Source organism: Lepisosteus platostomus, chromosome 5 (assembly GCF_059453375.1).
Source record: "Lepisosteus platostomus isolate fLepPlt1 chromosome 5, fLepPlt1.hap1, whole genome shotgun sequence".
Taxonomy (NCBI): Eukaryota; Metazoa; Chordata; class Actinopteri; order Semionotiformes; family Lepisosteidae; genus Lepisosteus; species Lepisosteus platostomus.
In genome coordinates this window covers 67370303-67384444 of record NC_142615.1, presented here as the reverse complement: position 1 = coordinate 67384444, position 14142 = coordinate 67370303, and the positions used below count along the sequence as shown (strand labels likewise).

The 14142-nt window shown below is 39.4% G+C and overlaps 1 non-coding gene across 1 annotated transcript; it reads right to left on the bottom strand.

Annotated features, from left to right (window-relative positions):
* Positions 1–257: 257 nt before the first annotated feature.
* Positions 258–329, bottom strand: trnaa-cgc (transfer RNA alanine (anticodon CGC)). Its single transcript has one exon. It is a non-coding gene; the product is annotated as a tRNA-Ala (tRNA).
* Positions 330–14142: the final 13813 nt, after the last annotated feature.

The following is a 14142-nucleotide window of genomic DNA, read 5'->3' as shown; positions in this document are numbered from 1 at the left end:
AACAGGTGTTTTCTTCAACAGCCACAAGTGTGGCGACGTTCTCTGGATTTCCTGAATATGACGTTAAATTTGTTCAAATCATTTGTTGTAGTTAACAGAACTAAATGCTTTGGAGGTACATCTAAAACAGCAGAGCAACACTGTAGCACTTCGTGTGTGACTGAACTTAATTGTGTAAACCTGGCTCTCTATGAACACCGACAAAGAGTTCTCATTCAACAGAAGATTGCGATGTGAGCACAATAATATAAAGCACGTGGAGATGCCAGGGATTGAACCCGGGACCTCATACATGCGAAGCATGCACTCTACCACTGAGCTACATCCCCAGTCGTGTGTGCTAATGGAGAATGCCTGCAATTTCCCACTTTCGCGTTTCCTCTACTACAGGGTAAATTCATGGGAATGAAGAAATAAGGAAGGAAAAATAATCGCATTGAAGCTTCCAGAGACTGGGCAAAAACGAATCAGTTATTTTTATATCCAGTCACACGGGCGACGGTGGTTAATTCCTCGACGGGGGAGTGCTTTTTTACCTCCTTACTCTACTGTCTTTCAATTCTGTTTTCTTTGAAAGCTTTTTGCATCTTTTAAGTGCTCTCGGTTAAACTACGCATAGAACAACAGCAGTACTGATGATTTTCATGGACCGATGCACACTTCTTCTGTACAACTCCAGTGATAAAGCCCTGTCTGTAAATATTGTAGAAGAACGAAAAAGGGCGAAGCAATGCTCCAACCACAGGAATGGTAACAGGAAGGATCGTGGTCTTATTTAAATATGTCATTTTGAGATGCCTTGTCAACGCAGACAGGCATTAGAGCTGAACAAATAATTTATAGTGGTGGTTGTAAACATGGAACATGTTATTTCTATACTAGGAAGAAAGGAGCAGACTCTTAAACTCTTTAACTCTTAAGTTAAAAGAGACAAAAACGACACCTAATCACAGCTAACATTAATTAAAATGACATCACAACAAAAGAGCGGAGCCTTGAGTGAATCAAATTCGTTTTCATTGAATGTCTGTGTCTTCATCACTTTGACTGGGGTAAAGTTAGCTTGAAGTTCGAAAACGGTTTTGGCACGCCTGTAGCGTTTTTATAAAACAATTGCTTTGTATATACAATTGCTCTGTGTATAAAGTACAGATGCAGCGATTCAAAGTGCGCGGTACAGACACGAACCGGAGGTAATTGGCTACGGCGTTGCGCATTGTGACGCAAGATGACGTGGGGTACCGCGGTATGTGATTGGTTGACCGACAGGGGCACTCGTGGTCCGTTGGTCTGTCGTAGAAAGATTTACAGTAAACGTCTTTACTGTGCCCGTTGTAGTATTGAATATTCATATGGAATTTTACCACTGAAGGGAAATCTTAGTAGTTGAGCATAAAAAGAATAGGAGCATATTGCAACGCGTGTGAAGGCCATAAACGATATTAATTTTGGAACATAAACATACAGTATATGGCTGGTCTCGGTACTTTAAAGAAAACATACACGAAACATGGTTTCATTATGACCAGAATCGGTCTTGAGATATTTTTAACTTGATCTACAGTATTTGAGAGGTATGTCTTGACACCGATACTACATAAATACAGCTCACGTATATGTTTCTAGGTTTATATTATGCATTTCATACAGTCAAATTACTTTTGAGCAACTGATAAGAAGCGCGAAACTGTATGCCCAGGGCATTTTAGTTTTCGTTTTGTTTTAATTCAGTGCAGTGGATTGATTAGAGATATCAAGTACATACAAGTCATTTTTTAAATGTTGTAGTTCCTCTTGTAAAAATGTTACGAGTACATCATCTGTCAACAATTACACAGGTTCTGTTTCCATATTGCGGATTTTGGTTACGTAATATTATTTTCTAGATTTCACGTTGTGAATATATGATTTGGGCAAACAGAGCCGCAAAGAAGTACATTATGGGTTGTTGTTTTTTTTTTGCAGTTTTATTTAGAACAAGCGATGCTTAAACCTTTGTCTGATTCTTGTGAAACTATCCACACAACAGGTACCTAGGAGTTGACTTCAGTGATGTCACTGATGGGATGTTTCTAAAAATCCATCCTCTGTAAAACGTCTTCTCTAGTTGTCCTGCATATGTATTCGCTAATGAAGCTGTGTGTTCTGAGCCTGGTTCTCTACATTTCTGTATGAACCAGCTTAGAGGGCTAAAGACAGCTTGTGTTTAAATTGAGTGTAAGGTAATTTATGCTTCTAAAGTCATGGTCAGCATTTATTATTGTACTGTGCTGTAAACTTGTTCTGTGCCTAATTACATTATTTTATAGCTTTATCAAATCTGTACATTGTCTGTCGATAATGTTTCTGTAGTGCTTTTTCAGCTCTCAGCATGTGACCGTGCTGGTGGTGCTGTGGGTTAGGTTCTTGACTCCCATGTCACATGGTCTGTGATTGAATTTGTCCCTGTTGTTAAGTGTTAATGTGTTGTTAAGTGTGAATTTGTACCTGTTTCCCTGAGGTCTGGCTTTTTTTCTGGAAAACCATAACTCTGGTCTTGTCCAGATTGACTGTCGGCGCCCAGGTCTGACAGTGCTGCTCCAGCAGTGCCAGGTTCTGGTGCAGCCTCTGTTCTGTGAGCGACAGCGGGACCAGGTCGTCTGCAAAGAGCAGGAACTCGATTTCCATAATTAATGCAGATCAGTAAATCAAGGGACAAAACAACTATTGCACCCGGGTCCTCAATGGGCTTTGACGTGCTAATGCGTTGGTTTAACAGTCCGGGTGTGGCAAGCCTCTAATGTCTCCCGACTTCGGCAAAAGGCACCTGCCTTTCATTGGAAGACAATGAACATTCTAGCCGTACATGTGAATATAGCATAAATCCAGAGGGTCCAGAGGCAAAAGTGCCTTGCCTTGCAATCTCCGGGAAACCATTAGTAGCATGGTGAATCGGAGATTCTCAACCCTTACTTCGTGCGACTGGAAAAGAATTTGTGATCAGATCAACGAAATGCTTCGTAGAAGAAGGCGCTCTTTTCCTCTAGTCTAACAGTCTGTCCACAAACAAAACATTCCTGTTAGACAAGAGGAATTGAAAAAAAAACAATTACTTTTGTCAATGGAAACCGGTGTGTGTGTCTCTCTCTGCTGGATGTCTCTCTCACTCTCTGCTGAATGAATAAAAGCATTTTATTAAAAACGCGTTTGCGTTTGTCTGGTATTAACTTTGGTCCCTTTTAACTGTTTTTCCATCTACTGTATTGCTTTGAGATGCCACTTTTAAAGGTGATATGTAAAATAAAGTTTTTTATTATTGTTATAGAGAAACATGATCAGATTTTCCCTGGTTCAGAAAAAAAGATCTAAAGTGCTACACCTAACTTTCTTAATTCGATGTATTTAAAGCAGTGAACTACTGTAGGTGTAACATAACATTCAGAAATACAATCGAGAATAGTTTTGTGGTGTTTGTTTAGATGAAACGTTCCTAAAACGTATAACGTAACAAAATTAAAGACGATTAAAATCTGAAATCTTTCCACTTGTACTGTATGTCATCGGAAAGTTTCTGCTTTGTGTAAGGATGGTATCAAAAAGTAATCTTAAGTGGTGAGAAAGCTGTGCTCAATGTATTTAAGGGACTTAAAAGTAAAAGGAGATGCTTTATATTGCTTGACTAATTTTAAAAACTAAGTTATAAATGCAGATGCTCCCTCAGTGCCGCGCCGGGTGTAAATATCAAAATATACATTCGTACCGGGCAGAGGCCGAAGAGTGCCCGGCTGGGGTGCGCGGGGAAGAGCAGGACAGGAGTGAAAGTGGTCAGGGCGGGGTTTAGGAAGGCGTACAGTCTGGGCAGGTATAGATAACACTTTTCTAAAAGGTATTTGAAAAATAAAAACGATTACAATCTAATCCTTCCACGTTTGATCCCAAAATCACAAGAAAAATAAATCTAAACGCTGAAAGTTTATTAAGATACTTAGAAGACAAAGATACTGTATCAATTTATGTTGCATTAGTCTGATTATGAATAAAAAAACACATATAATTAAACACGCGCTTGCGATTTAAATCAAAACACAATTTAAATCAATATAAATGTTTATATTGTAACGCATACTGTCCAGCCTCCATTTCTCTATAAAAATTTACTCTATTAAACACACACACACAATAGAAGCAGGAAGCAGAAGCAGGGACCGTTGTCAGAAGGGAAGAAGGTGACTATTCATTGTTATCAAAAATGACTTAGAATCGATCATGTTGTGATATTTTGAAATATAAAAGTCAATTGATTGTCCATAATATTGCTATTCTATTTTTTCGAAGAAATGTTTGTTAAAGGAACAGCACCAGCTGGATTTGAACACACAACCTGTGAGTTGGTAATCGGGCACGTAGACCGGTGGGCTACAAGGGAAGTCACATGAATAGGGAGGCCCTACACAGCCCTGTCGCAGTACACGAATATAATCATATCGTTATTAATTTCTTGAGATACGCGATTCCATATTATATTCCCTTTTAATCAAATTCTAAAAGTATGCTTGCTGACTCCGGTATCACGTTAGTTAAAGACTTCGATGCTTAAAATGTTTAGGGAGAAATGGAATACTGGTGTGTATTTTTTCTTTAAAGTACCGAGACCAGCCATATACTGTATGTTTATGTTCCAAAATTAATATCGTTTATGGCCTTCACACGCGTTGCAGTATGCTCCTATTCTTTTTATGCTCAGCTACTAAGATTTCCCTTCAGTGGTAAAATTAGATATGAATATTCAATACTTAAACGGGCACAGTTAAGACATTAAATATACATATACATACTGTATACAGTACAGTTTGCATACGGTAATATGTTTATGTTCCTAAATCAATCTCTTTTATGAGCATGTGAAAGGCATGGTGAATCGATTTTCAAAAATTACTGTACTTTGCATGATTGGAAACAAATGCGTGATTGCGAAATGCTGTGGTGTTACTTTTACAAAGACGGTCAATGAAAAAAAGAATGTGGACCAGGGCAATACTTTGTTTACAGCTTGTCCAAGGTCATTCATTATTAATACTATTAGTAATATCTTCGTTACAGACTTTGATGGCGACAGCTCAAACATGAGAGGTTGAGCTTTATTAGCTCCACCTTGCGGAAATTCCCGATACTATTATTTTACTTGCGGTATTATAGGAGAATTTACGGTAACTAGCGGTAGAGTGCGTAAAGCGCACCGCAAAATAATGCAGCTCGTTTTGAATGGCTGCATCTGTATGCTACAAGTACTTGAATCTCCCTAAACACAACTCATTGAAATATCATTACTTATTTTGCTTTGTCTAGTTTCAGTGTGACAGGTGTGAAAACTGGTTGTAAGAATTGTGCCTCTCAACAGAAGAATTTGAAAGGCCAAGAATGAAGACACCTGGTTATGTACATTTCACAATGCCTGTAGTGCTGAATAGTTTAGGTATGTATACTATCACCATGGAATGTTTTGTGAGCAAGAAACGTAGTGCTACAGCAGATTTGAAAAATACAAAAATGGATTTTGGAAGTGTTTCAATATAATGCGTTTGGAAGTTAATCTTCACACTCTGTATTTTTCAGTGTATTCTACTACTGTAATCAAGCAATTAAAAATGAAACCCCTAACAGTTATTGATAATCAGTTTTTATTCCTTATTGCATGTTTGCACAACCATCATTAAGCTAGAAATATGACGCATCATGTATGTGTAATTTTTGTCCAATAATATTGAAACAAACGTGGGGGAAGATGTTAGGGATAATATTAAAGAATGATTTCACAACCAGAAATGTCTGGATTTTCAAAGCAAATAGCTGCAAAAAAAAACTCCAAAAAGCACTCTGTAGCACAGAGACGGAGCACCAGAATATTGCATGTTACAGATATGAATTTAAAAACCTAATTCCAATACCATTTTATGTGAGATTTGAAAAATTCTACAGATGGTTTTCAGTTGAACATTAAACAGTTTAAACTATCCGGGTCCTTTATGTAGGCCTCTCAGCTGGAGGATTTGCATAAGACTGTGCTTCATTTAAAACATTTTCAAAACCTAACTACCTAAAAACAAATTAAGACAGCATTTTCCTGCATTCCTCTTCACAATACTATACTGACTGAACCAGGTTCAAAACAGAACAAGGAGAAGCTCTTCAGCCAAAGAGCTGTGGGGATATGGAACAAACTATCCAGACATGTTGTTGAAGCCAATACCCTGGTTTCTTTCAAGAGGAACCTCTTATGTTTTTGCATTCTAGGCACCACTAATAAGTGAACACCCACCCTACACTGCAGAGCATTGTATATGTGCAATGTTTCTTATCCCTTTCTACAGAATAACTCTCCTCTGAAACACAGGTAACTACTGGTTTCAATATGCCTAACATGGAGAGTACTGTCCTTTCCATAATCATTGACTTAAAGAACTGATGGAGTCACAGATCTTTCCTAAAAATACAAATCACATACAACACTAGAGTTAAACAGTGAATATAATTTCAAAACTTGGTCAATTGTTTCTGCAATTTAGTCAGAAATCACAGGTCATGTACTGCTATCCCCAAAGTTAGCAAGCAAAAGATCTTCGATACGGACATCTTGCACCCAGATCTGAACTGGAAAGGGAGGTCGATTCCATTCGGTCAGAGCTTGTTCAGATAATTTTGTTTCCAGGTTATTGATGCGGAACTCACAATACAAGTAGAGCAGCGCAACAGGAAAGTGCCAAAAAAAAAGACTTTTCACAGACCAATCTGGGATGGTAACCAATGTTGAACGGAAAAAAAAAATTGTCAACTTGTTTAATAAGTCTTGGGATTTTGGATATGAAGTTTTACTTTATAGATCGATATGAGCCATTCAGAGAAGGAAAAAAAAAACTCAATCATCTTCTACAGAAAAAGCCCAATAACACCCCTACCAGCTCAACCAATCCCAACCTTGTCATTACTATACCCTCTGACCTTTTCCTTTCACAGGATGAGCGATCTCTTCTTAGCAAAGGCCTCAGTTTTGTTCCAGTCCCCAAGAAGCTGGACACCCAGCAAACCCAAGTTGACCTCAACTGTTTTTACCACGGGATTCAGCTCAAAGCTCATTTTGCTGACGGCTCCTCCTCTCCGGTAGAGGACAATAACCCAGTCACTGATGCCATTAACAATATCAATCCTAAACAGAGCTCTTGGACTCCAACTGGCCTCTCTGTCTCTCTACCACTCCTGCCTCCTCCCCTCTCCCAGCTTTTATTCTTCTTTGCTAGAGTTGACCACGCATGCTACTTGTATGGTCACCCTCCATTCTGTCGGCCACAAACCAAACATGTCAAACAGACAGGATACCTTCCAACAAGGAACCAGGATCATCTACAAAATGATCCAAACAGTCTACCATTTACAAAACAGCGTTTTTTTGGACGGGAGAACAGAGAACCCACCAGCCTGTGACGGAAGTCAGAGGAACTCAAGCACCTCATAAAACCTCTCAAGCCAGCCAAACTCACATATTTGAAGCTGGTAAGCAATGCCAAAAATTGGCTTCACACCACACTGCAGATCCTCGAAGAGCACTACGAGGAAAATCTGTAATGACAACTAGAGGATCTTGAGCTTCCCCGCTGGGAGAAAGCTTTCACGCTTGCTTCCAACTGATCAAAGAAACATAATGGGAGGAAATTACAGAAGGACACCTTTGGACCTTACCCAAGCTATCAGTACTGGGTTAGGGAAGGACACTCAGGCAGACCAATTATCACAGTAGTTCTTAAAGTCTACAATGGCTTCTACTGGAAAGACTGCAACCAAGACCAAGTAAGAGTTAAGTTGTTTTATAAAGTCATTATTTTAGATCAAGGTATAATTCTGATAACAAAAATACAATAAACAATACAGTGAAGCTATTGGAGAGAAAATTAAGGCTCAGTTAAGAAACTGGAACAGTCTTGACTTGTTTCTTTACACAAAAGTTATTTATTTTCAAAAGAGACCCATGAGGATTCTTCTGGTGTGCAAGACCTGCCTGAAGACATTTGACCAGTTTCCTCTTCTCCTAAAGATGGTGTGTATGAAATGAGCCTCAGCAGAGGAGATCAGCGAGGTCTCACTCCATGCCAGGAAGGACTTGTTGAATCACCTGAGGAATGGGCAAGTTGGGGATTAATTAATAATAATTGCTTACACTTATATAGCACTTTTCTGGACACTCCACTCAAAGCGCTTTACAGGTAATGGGGACTCCACTCCACCACCAATGTGCAGCATCCACCTGGATGATGCGACGACAGCCATAGTGCGCCAGAACGCTCACCACACATCAGCTATCAGTGGGGAGGAGAGCAGAGCCAATTCATAGATGGGGATTATTAGGAGACCATGATTGGTAAGGCCAATGGGAAATTTGGCCAGGACACCGGGGTTACACCAATACTCTTTTCGAGAAGCACCCTGGGATTTTTAATGACCACGGAGAGTCAGGACCTCGGTTTTACGTCTCATCCGAAGGACGGGGATTGCAAGAGCATAGAGCTCATGTCTGGTGAGGATGTGAGACTGGCAGAGTCAGGACTGTTTTATGTGGAATCCTGAAGACAAATCATCAAGGTGAGATATTTATAATTTATAAGGGTTCTTCTGTTTCTTTTTTAAATTTACCATTATGTAAAGGTATGTTAAAATAATAAACCCGTGTTCCAGATGCCCTGAGTAAGAGGCTGCTGTCCAGCATACTTCTAATCTAGTTTGTCTTACAGGTATATAATGTTTAAATGTGTATCTTATATTCCTACTGGCCCCCAGTAGTTAAAAGTCATCAGCAGGCTCTCAGGAAGACAGTGGCCCAGGCTGGACTGGATAGATAGCACTTCCTGGATGCTCCTCTCCTGGCTGCGTTTAAATAGGACCTTACTAAGGATCTGCGAGTGGCAGATTGCGCTCAGGAGGTATTTGTTTTTTAAAGGCATTTACAATTGATCAGTGGTATTTCCATAGCACATGTTTTTACCCCTTAGCTTAAAATTCACCCATGTGAAATGTCAGCCATAAACATTATGACTTTAAATTTTTCAGGTAGAAAATGTTTCCAGATCCCCGTTTCTTTATGGATCAATCTGAATATCCCTTAAACTTTGTAAAGGGCATAACCAAAACACAATTATTGTAACCAAATGAAGACCACTGGACTGTCTCACCAAACCATTGCTAATTATATCAAGAACATAAACCGTTTTCTGTGCTACATCCTGGATGCAATCAATGTAAAAGTAGATGATCCCAGCTTGGCTAACTTCATCATCAACTTCAAAAGTATCCTAAAGGATATTCAGAAGAAAAACAGTAAGAATGTCGCCAAGAGATTACCAGAATACAAAAAAAAAGATGTTGATAGCATTACTTTCTCCCACAGATATAAGCAGATGCAGAGTCCAGAACCAGAGTTTTTATTTTCTTGCTATTACAGGTTGAGGAATGGATGCAAAGAAAGTGTTGTTTCAACAAGTGGGCAAAAAAATGGTAATAACTGCTGTTAACCAGCACAATACCTCATCACAGCAGTTGACTTCCTTTGCATTGAGTGACGAGGAACATTAATATACGCCTCCACCTGATTCAGGGTTGTAGTGGAACTGGAACCATCCTGGAAAGCAGTGGGCACAAAGCATAGTATCGCCCATAATGTGACACCAGTCCATCACAGAACTTGCAACCTCACACCACGGCCAATGTCCATAAAAGCCAATTAAAATCCATGTTAATACAAAACAAAAGACCTCCACCTGCATAGTTCCCCATCATGTACAGTATTTAAGAAAATCTGGAATGCACCTTAATTGCATTTTATTTGTGTTTTATCAGATGTTTCACCTTTACTTCACTAAACTACGCTGTAATGCCCAAGTCAGCAGCTGTGAAAGGAGACAGAAGTTTTTCAGTTAATCTGCGGGAGAGACAATTCACAGTCCTTCCAACGATTTGAGAAGACTGCATGAAAAGTAAGCATAATAATATTACTTTAATTTCTGTGGGCTGGAAACATTCACACATGCTTGCTTGTTTGTTTTGTAGATGCAACCTGCCATTCATTACCAGCCAGGAAGGCAATTGAGATAGCAGCAAAAAATGTAACTGATGCACAGAAGAGCATTTGTGGCAGATTACTTATCCCTTTCCAATGTGCCTGCAGAGAAACATTATAGAATACTGACTCATGCCAACATCTGTTCAGCAATCAAAGTAATTGAAGGCTTTGCAGGAGAAGTTTAGTAAGCATCATCGCAATCTTAAAATAAGTATCTCACAAAACAACGATCATTCATTTATTTTTTTTGAATGTCAGGTCAAGCAATCAATCATCCGACTCTGGACAAGAATGCACACCTGCTGTGGAGTAAGTTTGAATACAGTACACCTCTTCAGTTATTTTTTGACATTGTCTTACAGAGACCTGTGATATTTTATTTAAAATTTTTATAACATTGGATCAAGGCCAAGATCCACTACAGCAGCTGCATGATTCACACGTCCGAAGACAGATGATGCTATAGGCTTCCAGCAGCTGATACAGGCATTTCCAGCATCATTAGACAGGCAGCTTCCCAAAAAGAAGGAGCATCTAAGACTGACTGGAGACAACACTGTTATGACAGGTCGAGATCAGAACAGAGGACGTGAGACTGCAGACCATTTATGGTTAGTTTACAAATCAATTATTTTAAACAACAAACACTATGTTTGGAATATATTCTGAGGATTTATATTGTGGTTTTCCTTCCAGACCATCATATTATCAGGTTACCAAAGAAGGCCAGGTAACCTGCTATGTTCAAAAGATAGGCTGGTCAGCCAATGCATCAACAGTGTCTGAAGTGCTTGAGAAGTGGAAGCCCAACACAGGACTGCCACCAAATGACAAGCAAATTACAAAGATGGTAAGGCATCAAACCAAGAGAGGCCTGAGCATCACTGACAATCCTGTGAAGGGGAAGAAGGTTGTGACTTCCAGGCGTTTCCAGAAGGGAGAGGTGGTGTGTGATTAGCATGACGAGGTCACAAAGACAACTGCTGAAGCCCTAATGGCAAAGATGACAGAAGGAGAGATGAGATGTCTTATTTTCAGATGAACGTGCACAAAAACCGTGAATTGATGCTCATGAAGAACACTGTGCCTGCCTCCCTGATAAGGAGGCAATCTTAAGATGGATAAAGAGAAAAGACAACGTAAGGGCTGTAAGAGAGTCATTTATAATCAACGAACAGCCCGTCATAATTCTGTCTCTGACAAAAAGGGACATTATTGAGGGAGAAGAGCTCCTCTTTGATTATAGCATTTCCAGAAAATCATTTCAAGGAAAAGGACAAGCTCTGGAGTGGTTGGTTCACTGACCATTTCCAAAAAAGAAACTTAGTAAGTATATTAAAGTGCATATTTTGAAGATATTCATTTTCTTGTACCTTGGAATTAATGTAAAAATGATATTCATGTTAATGTCTTGAAAATCGCATTTCTCATTCTCATCAGCAAGGATATAAAGAAGGGATATGGGACTGCCCAAAAGATACATGATTTTCAGAAGAGTATAGAAGGCAGATAACTATCCCACTCAATTGTTACTGCTAAGAAATGTCACAGTGTAAACAAAAAGGTGAAGCATTCTTGAAATTTATTGACAGAATCTGAATATCACAGCATTCCCAGACCAGGCACTGGAGTTTCCCGTAGTGTTAGATGGGCAGTCTCTTGGTAAGAGTGAGATCAACAGAGTACTGGACTTCATGAACGACACCTTTCCAATTCATCGAGAACAGAGCCCACAAGATGAGTCTAGAGAACAATTTCTTACAATTTTAGTGGTAGTTTCTGAATAGCTTAAGGACAACATAGTTGTAGAGCTATCTTTCAACTTCTTAAAAGTTGTAAAAGTGATTACCATATTGTCAGTGGTTTAAATTTTAAATCTAAAGATTTCAAATGAAATCTTTTTCTTAAACAAAGGACATTTTTCACAGGAACAGCAGCCTAAATCAGTTGATGACTGTAAATATGACAAGCTTGTGATAAATTGTAAAGTGCAAAAGTTGTTTTGCTCTGGTTTTGTCTTCAACATCATACTAATAGGCATGTTATTTTTATAGCAGCAACCTGCCATTCGCCACCAGCCAAGATGCCACGAGGTACATGAGATGACCCAGAAGTACTTAATGATGCAGAGAAGAGCATATGGGGGAAAAAAAGATGACAAGAAATATCCATTAACGTGCATCTAGAAGCCAGAAGATGGGTGGTCAGCATTTCAAGAGTGGACAATGGAGGTTGAATTCAAGTTTTAACAGTGATTGTCTATGTTTGGTTTCAACACAAATCATTAAGGAACAAGTAATAGGTTTATTCCATGCTGAAAAAAAGAAGAGAACACAACATTTCGGCCATGGAGCCTTCTTCAGGTTTGGGCACACCTGAAGAAGGCTCCACGGCCGAAACGTTGTGTTCTCTTTCTTTTTTTCAGCATGGAATAAACCTATTACTTGTTCCTTTGCAGCCTATGCATGCTGACGCAGCTACCCACCTGAACTACAAATCATATTAATATGCTCACATTATTCATTTGTACAAAGTGCCCGATATTCAATACAGGCCACGCTCCCATGAGTACACAGAACACAGCCAGAACGTGGGTAGCTGAAGTGTGGCGGACCACAGGGAAAGCACTCTTGCCCACACGGATGTCTCTGCTCTGAAAACCACTGGATAAAGGTATATGACGGTCTGTTCTCAGCTGTTGATTTTGTGAAAAATATTGAATATGAAAGATTGAAGTGTCACCATTCAATGAAGTTCAGACATTAGTATTATATTGATAAGCTAGATCTGTTCTACTAATAGCTGTAGTACTTTAATATTGTACTATTTGCTCTGGTTTTCAGACATCAGTCCAAGATCATTGGTGGGTTAACTGGTTTCTGGTAAAATTGGCCCCACATACAAGTGTATGTGTTTACATTTCTATCTGGCATCCTCAAAAGATGGTTTTGTTTTTTCTTAATTGCTCTTGATTACTCGAGTGTATTTGGCATGATACATTTGCGATAAATGCTTTTTCTTTGTGAATAGTCTTATTTTAAATCTACATAATGTCAATGAGTTAGTACCTTAAAGAACAAGCAGTAAAAAAATGAAATTTCAGGTTTATTAGCTAAAGTTTTTATAAGTGAACTGAGATTCCTTTGCAGTGCAGAGACCTGTTTTCAATATGCTGCATGTGCTCATGATGGACTTGAAATTCGTTTTTGTCACAATGTAAAAGTATAATAAATAGACAATATACTCTATTTATCAAGACTTGACTATTTTAATTCCATACTTCCATTGAATAATCTAAATAATCATTGTCTCACAGTGAAGACCTGGGTGACATAACAGGGGTCAGGGCTGTGTTGACTGGAGGTTTGTGTAGACTGGCCATTGTCTATGTGAGACTGTGGGATCACTGGGGATTCCCCCCCGCCAACACCTGTAACATTGTCAAGTGGTATGAAGATAAAGTCCCATCCATTAAGGGGTCACTATTTGTCACATTCTGGCTGAACAAGAGACAAGATAAACCTCCCACTGTCACTGACAGAGCAGTCTGGGACACTCCATGCTAGACTGGACTGTTGTCTTTGGAAGATGGGGTCACAGGAGATGAAATAGATCACTAGCAGTCTTGCCTAGCTGTTATATCACTGACAGACTCACCCACACATTGAGAAGAGAGCACTGGCTCCTGTACAGAAAGCAGAACAATTCACTTTAACTGGTCAAATCAGATCTAATGAGTTTTATTGCCCTCAACAAGACTGGACAATTTACATCAACTTACTCCAGCCCCCCTTGTGGAAACAACCCCCAATTACTGTTCATGAGCTCCCAATGGAACAAGCCTGGAGCAGCAGAACAGAGGTTTTTGTTTCTTTATGTTGTAAAACAAGTCATCCCTTGGGAATAAAAACTCTCCCTCTAGTCTGGTGGGTATCTCCTGTATTTGCCCCATATTCCCAGGGCTTCTCAGCTGAGTGATCCAAAGCTGATCTGTAAGGAGCTGAATTCCACACTGGGTTACAACAGACCCTGGTGGGAGAATGGGCAGGGGAGGTTGTGCT